This window comes from Agrilus planipennis, unplaced genomic scaffold (assembly GCF_000699045.2).
Source record: "Agrilus planipennis isolate EAB-ADULT unplaced genomic scaffold, Apla_2.0 scaffold2, whole genome shotgun sequence".
In the NCBI taxonomy this organism is placed as follows: Eukaryota; Metazoa; Arthropoda; class Insecta; order Coleoptera; family Buprestidae; genus Agrilus; species Agrilus planipennis.
Window position 1 is genome coordinate 239,953 of NW_020442464.1, and position 10,861 is coordinate 250,813.

The window sequence follows — 10,861 nt, forward strand, 5'->3', positions numbered from 1 at the left end:
AGTAATCGAAGCTGTAAATGGTTATTTTGAGGAGCTTGACGAATCAGTCTATAGAGATGGCATTAATAGACTGGAACACCGCTATGAGAAATGTATCAGCCTTGGAGGAGATTATGTTGAGAAATAAAAAAAAAAAATTTTTAAAAACCTTGTTTTTCTTGGTCAGGCCGGAAACTTATCAATCCACCCTCGTATTTTTAAATGTAGAAAGTTGTCAGAAATGAACAGTATAAAAGACACAATTTGATCTAAACTATTTTGGAATTATATTGTGTGCAGCTTATTCCGAAAAATTAAGATAAAAATGAGAAATGTACATATATTAGTAAAAATAAACTACGATCATAAGGTCGTCGGTCCTACGACTGGTACGACACGCAACTCCACCCTCTTCTATACTGATTCCACACCCTTAAACATTTGTGAACACTAATCTTATATAGGTCTACCTCTACCCCTCCTAACTCCTGTTTATGCCTCTAATATGTCTCTGACTAGCCCTTCATACCTGAGAAGGTGTCCTACTAACCTGTCTCGCCTGTTTCTTATTGACTTCCATAGAGTCCTTTATTCTCCTATTCTTTCTAATAACTCTTCATTTCTAACCTTCTCTATCCACGGTATTCTCACCATTCGCCGGTGACTACATTTTGAACGCTCCTAACCTTTTCCGTCCATGTTTCGCACCCGTACAGGGCCTTAAATATTTTGAACATTTAAATAGTTTTGAGTAAAGCAGTGATATAATTGTAACAGTCACTATAAAAACAGTGCGTGTTGTTCAATATGTAGGGGATTACAGAAGCTGATTTTATTCTATGTTAATCTATTTTTTCGATTCTATTATTTTTGTGTTCCTCAAAAATAAGCTTACATGAGTTTCGATATACCTAATATTCAAATATTACATTGAGGAACCTTTCAAGAAATGTGAAACTGATTCTGGCAATTTCTTAACGTGAATCGTAGTTATTTCGTTAAAAACGTTCGTCACGTTGGATTGCGGGAAACAGATCTTTCGAATGGTCGTAAATATTCAGGTGTTCCTCGAATCTCAAACTTATTTCCCCTGCTGTTTCCTTTGTCTCGATCACTTGTCTATTATTTGTAATCTCATAGGATTTTCCACCAATTAAGACATTTCCCGAACGACTTGACTTCATTTCCTGATTCTCCAAAGCTCCTCATCACTGCTCAACTTCAGTAGTTTACACACGTCCCTATTTTTTTTTTTTTTATATATTTCCCATTTTACCTACGCTATCTTTCGCCATCGTTACAAGCGCCTTTCTAATCTAATTTTGATAGCATATTAAATTAAGTTTAATGTAAATTAATAACAAAATAATAACATTTGTGAATACTTTTGAATTTTCCGAGGAAAATTTTTACCATATTTCCTGTAAGTGATCTAATAAAACTGCAGGCATACAAGGAATCGAACCGATGTCCTCTTGAATGCTAAGCAATTATCCAAACCTCTAGACTCTAGTCCTAGACCTGGATCAATCGTGGGCAGCTGATGGACCGCGGTTCAGTTCCGGACTGCGGAAGGTCAAAAACTGGACTGCCAAAATTTTTTGAAAGTGAATTACTCGAATGATTTATTGAAAAAATATTTTTCTGTAGACAAGAAGGTGTGCTTGAGCTTTGAGTGCCACCCTTATCATTTTAAGGACACTATAGAGAAACAGATGAGAAGTGATTTTTTCAGATAGACATCATTAAACATACATATTGTAAAGAAATGTCTAATTTCTATGTTCGGTAAACATTACACCTAATCTGTATAGTGCACATTGTTAATAACAGTTCGAGTCAAAATTTGTGCTCATTTGTCTTATAAAATATTTTTTTTCTAATTTTCTTGCATTTTCACTTACTGTCGCCTAAACAAGCACTTAGAATGAACGATAAATTATGAAAGCTAGTATGACCAAGAACAAACTATTACACATATTCACATTTGCATAATATATAAATTAGCGTCCTCTTTGTTACATTTACTTAATCGATATTTCTTTCTTGGTCGAGGGAGGCCTTTCCAAACGAAACAAGAGCGCGTATCACCGTTGCGGAATCTCTGTATGTATATGTATATTGCGGCACATAACAAGTTGAGCATTCTGTCTTTTTTCAATGGTCATTTCGCGTGCCGAAGCTTATTTAATAAAGGAGCGCGGCTCAAGGACAGGAGCAAATGGTGTATTAATAAAGGGCTCATTCTGGCAAATAGAGGTACGTGATTCGAAGAAATCAAGCGCGTCCACCAGGCCATTCTGTTTCCTTTGAACTCGTTGAATATGCATGCGTGGGGGCGCGTGGTTCGACGACAAAGCTGCACGGCAAAATCTCCATGCGTAATTAATTACACGATGGGTAAAACCGGCACAAAAAATATGTGGAGCAGAATAACAGACAGATTGAACAGTAAAAAGAAATAATTGTCTGTATGAATATCCACAGCCGTGACCTTAGGAAGAAAAAGTAAACTTGGAAAGCCTACGCAAATCTGAAACAGCCCATTATTAAACAAAAGAAAAAATTACACATAAAAATGTTCAGAAACCTAAAATGCATTTCAAACCCATTTAGAGACTAAATTATTCTAGATTATAAAAATTCTTATGTACCAAACAAAACGTTCTTGGTGTCGAAACTGTCAGACATGGATCGCGATTTCAATTTCATTGAATCCAGTTGATACTCCGTAGGCAGTTCGGATAGAACACATACTAATCTCTCCCAGTTTTGTCTAAATATTCCAAGGATACCATAGAAGAGAAGTTGGACTAGGGCAGGCAGAGTCGGAATTAAACTGTGTTCTCCCGAACGCTGACCTATGGTCTGAACCTCTAAGCGTAGGATTTGAGAGAAATCACACATCAGACTAGTAAATCTCATTACCTATAAGTTAAGACGATAAAGACGTCAATATCAGACAAAACAGAAAGCTGTGTTTCCTTCGTAACACCACTAAATTTTAATAAATTCGCACAAATTTAATTCGGCGTGTGAACTGTGCGTAACAAAAAATAAATCTACGTACAAAACATTGGTCCTTCGAGCCGGATAATCTCTATTCGTGTAGTAGAATCAAAATAAAAAAACCAAACGATCAACTGCGCAATAAGCGACTATAGCGGAGCACAAGTTGGTGATACTCTTACTATCAGTGCTGTACATTATGCGTCCCTATATATTTTATGCACCTATATTTAGTCTACTTGGGGAATACTTATGTGAATAGTATCTAGTGACCTATAAATTCAATGATTGATTTTTCACAAAATAGTTATAACGTTTTATATCCTGGAATAACGTAGGCCCTTAAATGCAAACCAGAAAGAATCATTAATTATCACAAAAATTGTAGGTACCTATTTAAAACCAAAAACAAAACAATTGAAGAAAATTCTGAAAAAGTGCAGGTTTTGACGCCTATTATCTTTCATTTTGCCTATTACTAGTTTTCCATAGCGTTCAATTCTGTTAATTGTCGTAACTATTTGAGTTCATTATTTTAATTCTAGGAATGGAAGCTCTGATTCAACAAAACTTATTTAATTAAAATTACAGATAACGATTCATTGCCCTAATAGTCGTTTTTTGCAACGGATAAACAGCAGTTCATTTATAAGAGAAAGTTGAAATTAGAACTTCAAAGTTTCCTTTTGATTACTGGAAAATGAACGGGTAGTTTTTCAATCAAGTTTTCTTTCCTTGAACCCATTTTTACCGTTTAATTCTTCTTACAATTCAAGATACCACTAATACCCTTACTTTCGATATGCCTTTACATTTTATATGGTGTATATGTATGCATGTAATATATGTAATATGTGTTAGGGGTTGTTTAGTTATAATATATTATCTCAGTTGTCCATAAATTAAAGCTAACCTCTGCACTAAATCCTAACTAAACCTTTAGCGCTTAAACATTTGCGAAGTTTGTATTTTTGCTCATTAGTAGACTATAGATCCAATACTTTTTCAACAAAATAACTATACTGTGTAGATGTAGTCCTTGCATTATGATTTGTCGGTATTTACTTGCACGTATTAATGCTCGTTATCTATTGTAGGGCTTGCAAATTATACCAACAACCGGCAAATAGACCTTCTTCTGTTATTAATTATTAAGCTGAACTTCTTGTAAGGATAGAATTTTACTCATTTGTATACCAGGAATTACAATTTGGTTCGTAATTCCTTAATGCCTGAGTTAATGTTTTCGTCCGGTCACTAAAGCTTCAAGCATATACTTAATTGTACTATTTTCTCCAATGATAATATCCATATTTTTTCAATAAGAAGCAGCCATAAAGGGGTGAAGTGTTCTCTATTTGTTACGTAATCTCCCCCGACGTTTCGCCTTTCGATCCAAAGCTAAATATTCTACCTTAATAAAGGCTTGGACCGAAAGGCGAACTAAAATTTTTTAGAAGCCATAAAATGATCAGTCCCATTGTGAAATATACATACATATGTAAAGATTTAATGTATAAAGCTGGTGACACACCTCTGACACCAGGACCGGCGTCGCGCCGTTACCGCAGCTTCCTCGCAGTTTACACTTATTCTTAAGAGAGGTACCACACTAGCGCGGTTTGCGACAGATCTGCGACAAATCTAGCAACGTTCATGCCGTAGAACGTTAAACCATATAAATGCACATGTTAGCTTTTATTTATATATGTATAGCATAATACTTTACACACATTTCTTTTGTTATTTTGTCAAGTTAAACTTTATTGCATTTTGTCGAATATTGTTGCTATTGCGACCAGAAGAATGTAAAATTATTATAAATAGGAAGAAAGAAACTTCCTCAAAATGCANATAAAATGATACAAAAATTGTAGTAGTTTCACATTCACATAGGTTTATGAACTTCACGGTCTTCTTTATTACTACCTAATTTTAATTTAAATGTCTCTTCTTATGATAAAAAGGTTCCGCACCTTCAATCCAGTACAAGCCTGGCAGTGACAGAGTTCATAAATTTTAGCTGTAACTTACTATATACACACATACAGTGGATTTCGGGTATAAGGACGTCGAATGAACTACTGTAATTTCGTCGTTATACCCGGAAGTCGTTACAGACAAAGGTAAAGAGATGCAGACATATACGTATAGTTTTCAACATTTTTCAATTTTGAAACGATTGCCGACTTTTTTTTAGCAGTAAATTTACATCTGTGGGAGTAATAGTTATTCATAAAATTTACTAAATACGGTTGCTACTCAGAATATCACTTTGTAACTGAACCATTGTAACGTATATCATAAAAATGGTCTCTATAACCAAGGTCGCAATAAATGAAATCCATTGTACAAATAATAAGTGTTCTAAACGTAGACCGTTTTATAAAATAAAAGCATCCCTACGTATTCATATACACTACGTAGAAGTGTAGTTTCGAATTTCATAATAATGTAACAAAACATGGGCGAACTTCTCCCGAGCGTGTGTTATTTATGTGTTTGCCAAAGGTTACAAAGCTCTCGACCGTAACTCATAGCTTCCGAAACCCCATTGTGATTAAATCCTCTTTTCCTCCACCATACGCTTGGCCTCTAAAGCCAGACTGTATTTCGATTTATCTAAACGAAATAATACCTACGTTTGTGTACTAAGTTGTTCTATGAAAACGTTTATCAAGATACAATATGATATTAACAGTTCTCCTATTGCATGATACCTACCCTACAGTATTCAAGGAAATAAGTAATAAAAAGCATTTCATATGTACACAGTACATATTTTAAAAAAGATGTAAATAAATCGCACAAGCAATCGAGAGCAGTCTAGACGTAATCACAACGAGTGTATACTGTGTAGTGTTCAGTATAAATCGTAAGCTTTCTGTTAAGTATAGGTGGGGCCGAGAATGCCGCCCTGTGCATAGTAAAAAATGCCGCTCCGTTACCCATACTCACACAAAATAAATGATTCAGAATACTTTTTGACTTTCCGTTTTAAAAACCACAAATTTTTCAAAATTGGTTGATTTGGGGACTAAACTCGAGTATTTATCAGATGTGGACGTTTTAAATTCATAACTAAAGCTCAAATGCTACGCCGAATGCTCTAAATCTCATCAAAATCAGTTGATCCGTTCGAGAATATTGTTGACGAAAAAGTATCGAAAAAAGTTTTTTTTCCTTTTGAATCGACATTGGAATTCGTGATGAAACATTAACAAAAGCCGTGGATCGTACCTCAACTGATTGATTAATTTTAACGGTATTTCTGCCGAAATATTGAAAAAAGTAACAACTTTATCGATAACCCTAGACAAAAAATTTCAGTCTCTCAGAGTCTTTCAGCGTTTCTGAGAGCGTCTCTCACAGTCTTTCACAGTCTCTCAGTTATTGCCTAGGTGTTTATATGGATCTTTCACAGTCTCTGTATGAGAGACTCGAACGATAAAATTGTTAATTCAGAGATTCGAATCTCTCACAGAGAGACTGAATGAATAAAACTGAAAAATTGAGAGACTCGAGTCTCTCGTAGAAAGACTGGGATCTCTGGAATATGTTGAACTTTTATTAAATTTTAACCATGTCTATCGAGACACCACTTTCCAGATTCGAGTCTCTGGTTCAGAGAATGGATACGAAATGAGGATCTCTCTATGAGCGACTCGAGTCTCCCGTTCAGAGACGCTAAACAATTTTTTTTGCCGATCTGGACACTAGCCCCTAGTGCCCTTAGTGTAAATCCAGCGCTGTATGTAGGTTTATTAGTAGGTATAAAAAATGAAACAATTCTTGTCAAAGAACCGAACAGCATGGCCTGGAGGTTTAAACCATTGCTTAGCATTCGGGGGACGCCGGTTCGATTCCGGGTTCGTATGCCTTGTTCCAAGTTTTTCTGTGGTTTCCTTGGATCACTTAGGCAAATGCTGAGGCAATAATATTCCACAGATATCCTTTCATTTTCTTTTGTCTTCAATTCGTCCGTCTCATCTTTCTCACCCGAACCACCTTCCACCCATTCCCACGATTCCTGAAAGGACGCTGGAGAGGGCTTTCCGCCCTACCTTCCGGCGTAGTCCGGAGGGACTGCCCTACCACCGGCATTAGTGACTGGTGGGAATGAAACACCCAAAAGTTTTTTTTAAGAAGACAAGGGACTGAAGCCCCAGAAGAAGCATCCGTGGGTTGTATACGTCAGAGGCAGTGCGTTAGTCTAACACAAAACACACTTACATAGTTGTGTCAGAGTATTAGTTATTACTGTTGAACATTTAAAGTTACTGTCGTGTGAGTTTTACTAGAAATCCTAAATAATCGATAGTAAAATGCAATCACTGTTTGTTGTCATGACAACTTAATGTTTATAATAAAATCCACTGCCAGAGTTTTTATTATTGTTTCATGATAACAGTTACAATGTCGTCAAACTCAATTCGTTCTTCTTTTTAACACAAAAATGATTTATAATTAAATTGAACTTCGTAACCTATACCCATTAAGGCTAAATACTGCCGCTAAAGAACATATTACTACACTAGTAAGTACGTTTTGTATATTACCTATATTGGTAGTGATTTACTCAATTATTAATTTAACCTAACAATAATTACTTACCTCACTGAATCGTACATTACAAGTTAAAATGATTTATTCAGTATGCGTGACTATTTATGAAGCATTAAAATGTGTGGTTACACAAAATATATTATGTATCCGAACCACTGTTTAATTTTCCTGAAAGCTTTTGAGATAAGACAGCAATTTACGTTCTTATGGTTTATTTATATTATAAAGACACGATGCCAAGAGAAAAATGTCGAGGTGCCGACCACATCAATACATAGATGTAATAAATGGTCGTGGTCAAATGGAAATAGATAAGGCACTTCCTCTCCCCTGTGGCATGTGAGCAATATACGAGGGTGGATTGATAAGTTTCCGGCCTAACCAAGAGATGACGCCACTAGGCCTACCTTGAGGTGACATTCTATAGTACCATCCTTGGATAGCTTGTAGCTATAGTTTCNTTAATAAATTCGCACAAATTTAATTCGGCGTGTGAACTGTGCGTAACAAAAAATAAATCTACGTACAAAACATTGGTCCTTCGAGCCGGATAATCTCTATTCGTGTAGTAGAATCAAAATAAAAAAACCAAACGATCAACTGCGCAATAAGCGACTATAGCGGAGCACAAGTTGGTGATACTCTTACTATCAGTGCTGTACATTATGCGTCCCTATATATTTTATGCACCTATATTTAGTCTACTTGGGGAATACTTATGTGAATAGTATCTAGTGACCTATAAATTCAATGATTGATTTTTCACAAAATAGTTATAACGTTTTATATCCTGGAATAACGTAGGCCCTTAAATGCAAACCAGAAAGAATCATTAATTATCACAAAAATTGTAGGTACCTATTTAAAACCAAAAACAAAACAATTGAAGAAAATTCTGAAAAAGTGCAGGTTTTGACGCCTATTATCTTTCATTTTGCCTATTACTAGTTTTCCATAGCGTTCAATTCTGTTAATTGTCGTAACTATTTGAGTTCATTATTTTAATTCTAGGAATGGAAGCTCTGATTCAACAAAACTTATTTAATTAAAATTACAGATAACGATTCATTGCCCTAATAGTCGTTTTTTGCAACGGATAAACAGCAGTTCATTTATAAGAGAAAGTTGAAATTAGAACTTCAAAGTTTCCTTTTGATTACTGGAAAATGAACGGGTAGTTTTTCAATCAAGTTTTCTTTCCTTGAACCCATTTTTACCGTTTAATTCTTCTTACAATTCAAGATACCACTAATACCCTTACTTTCGATATGCCTTTACATTTTATATGGTGTATATGTATGCATGTAATATATGTAATATGTGTTAGGGGTTGTTTAGTTATAATATATTATCTCAGTTGTCCATAAATTAAAGCTAACCTCTGCACTAAATCCTAACTAAACCTTTAGCGCTTAAACATTTGCGAAGTTTGTATTTTTGCTCATTAGTAGACTATAGATCCAATACTTTTTCAACAAAATAACTATACTGTGTAGATGTAGTCCTTGCATTATGATTTGTCGGTATTTACTTGCACGTATTAATGCTCGTTATCTATTGTAGGGCTTGCAAATTATACCAACAACCGGCAAATAGACCTTCTTCTGTTATTAATTATTAAGCTGAACTTCTTGTAAGGATAGAATTTTACTCATTTGTATACCAGGAATTACAATTTGGTTCGTAATTCCTTAATGCCTGAGTTAATGTTTTCGTCCGGTCACTAAAGCTTCAAGCATATACTTAATTGTACTATTTTCTCCAATGATAATATCCATATTTTTTCAATAAGAAGCAGCCATAAAGGGGTGAAGTGTTCTCTATTTGTTACGTAATCTCCCCCGACGTTTCGCCTTTCGATCCAAAGCTAAATATTCTACCTTAATAAAGGCTTGGACCGAAAGGCGAACTAAAATTTTTTAGAAGCCATAAAATGATCAGTCCCATTGTGAAATATACATACATATGTAAAGATTTAATGTATAAAGCTGGTGACACACCTCTGACACCAGGACCGGCGTCGCGCCGTTACCGCAGCTTCCTCGCAGTTTACACTTATTCTTAAGAGAGGTACCACACTAGCGCGGTTTGCGACAGATCTGCGACAAATCTAGCAACGTTCATGCCGTAGAACGTTAAACCATATAAATGCACATGTTAGCTTTTATTTATATATGTATAGCATAATACTTTACACACATTTCTTTTGTTATTTTGTCAAGTTAAACTTTATTGCATTTTGTCGAATATTGTTGCTATTGCGACCAGAAGAATGTAAAATTATTATAAATAGGAAGAAAGAAACTTCCTCAAAATGCAATTCTAGTAATAGTAAACCATTATATTCGTTGAGTATTTTAATAGCATTTGACATTTTCGATATACTTAAACAAAAAATTTAAAGCATTCTGTAGGAACCTTACGTTATAAAGTAAAAGGTATTCGGAAAATATCGAGATACTGTTAAGTATTTAGAATCCATTTTGCAGCTAAAAGCATTCGTATCTTGTTTTAGGGCGTTACTGTTGATATCCGATATCCGGATACCTTTTATCAGTATTCCTTATCCGTATTCTCCATACATCAGCATGCCAATAGAAAACAGATTGGTTGAAATGGTTTCGTTACCCTGTCATCATCATCATAAAGTTGTCAGTCCTAAAACTGGTTAAACACGCATCTCCACTTTTTCCTATCCTGAGCTAATCTAATTAAACTGCAATAAACTATAAATTACGATATTAAAATTAAAGTCACAATGAAGTACCTAACATTTCTTACTAAGTCTTCGACTAAAACCTGAAATGGGTGCAATGCATTTCAAATTTCACACTTAAATTTAAAAACGCAGAATTAACCCAATTTAATAATTGTGCAATTGTAGTAGAAGAAATTTTCTTTAAAATCCTTTCCATTATGTAAGTTTCAGAATGAGTCGGCACTTCTCGACATATTACGAAGAGAGCAGTCAGTATTAAAGGGCTTAATCACCCCAAATTATGCAAAATAGCACCTCATTTGCAATTATACTAGGCCAATTTGACCTATTTTAGTTTCTTCTATCTCTGTGTAGCAGCCAGCGTAATGCATTCGTTGCTCGAGTCTTTTCACATTTATGTCAAATACGTAGTTGCAACATAATCTTAAAGGAACTGGTAAGCTTAACTAAACCAAGTAGTTTCAAAGCAATAAAGAACAGTTTCTAATAAAAAAATAATGTTAAGTAAACAATTTTTTGAATAACCGAGTATGTGAAGTTAAAAATAAAATCAAATAACTTATATAAAACAATCTACGGTGAAATTAT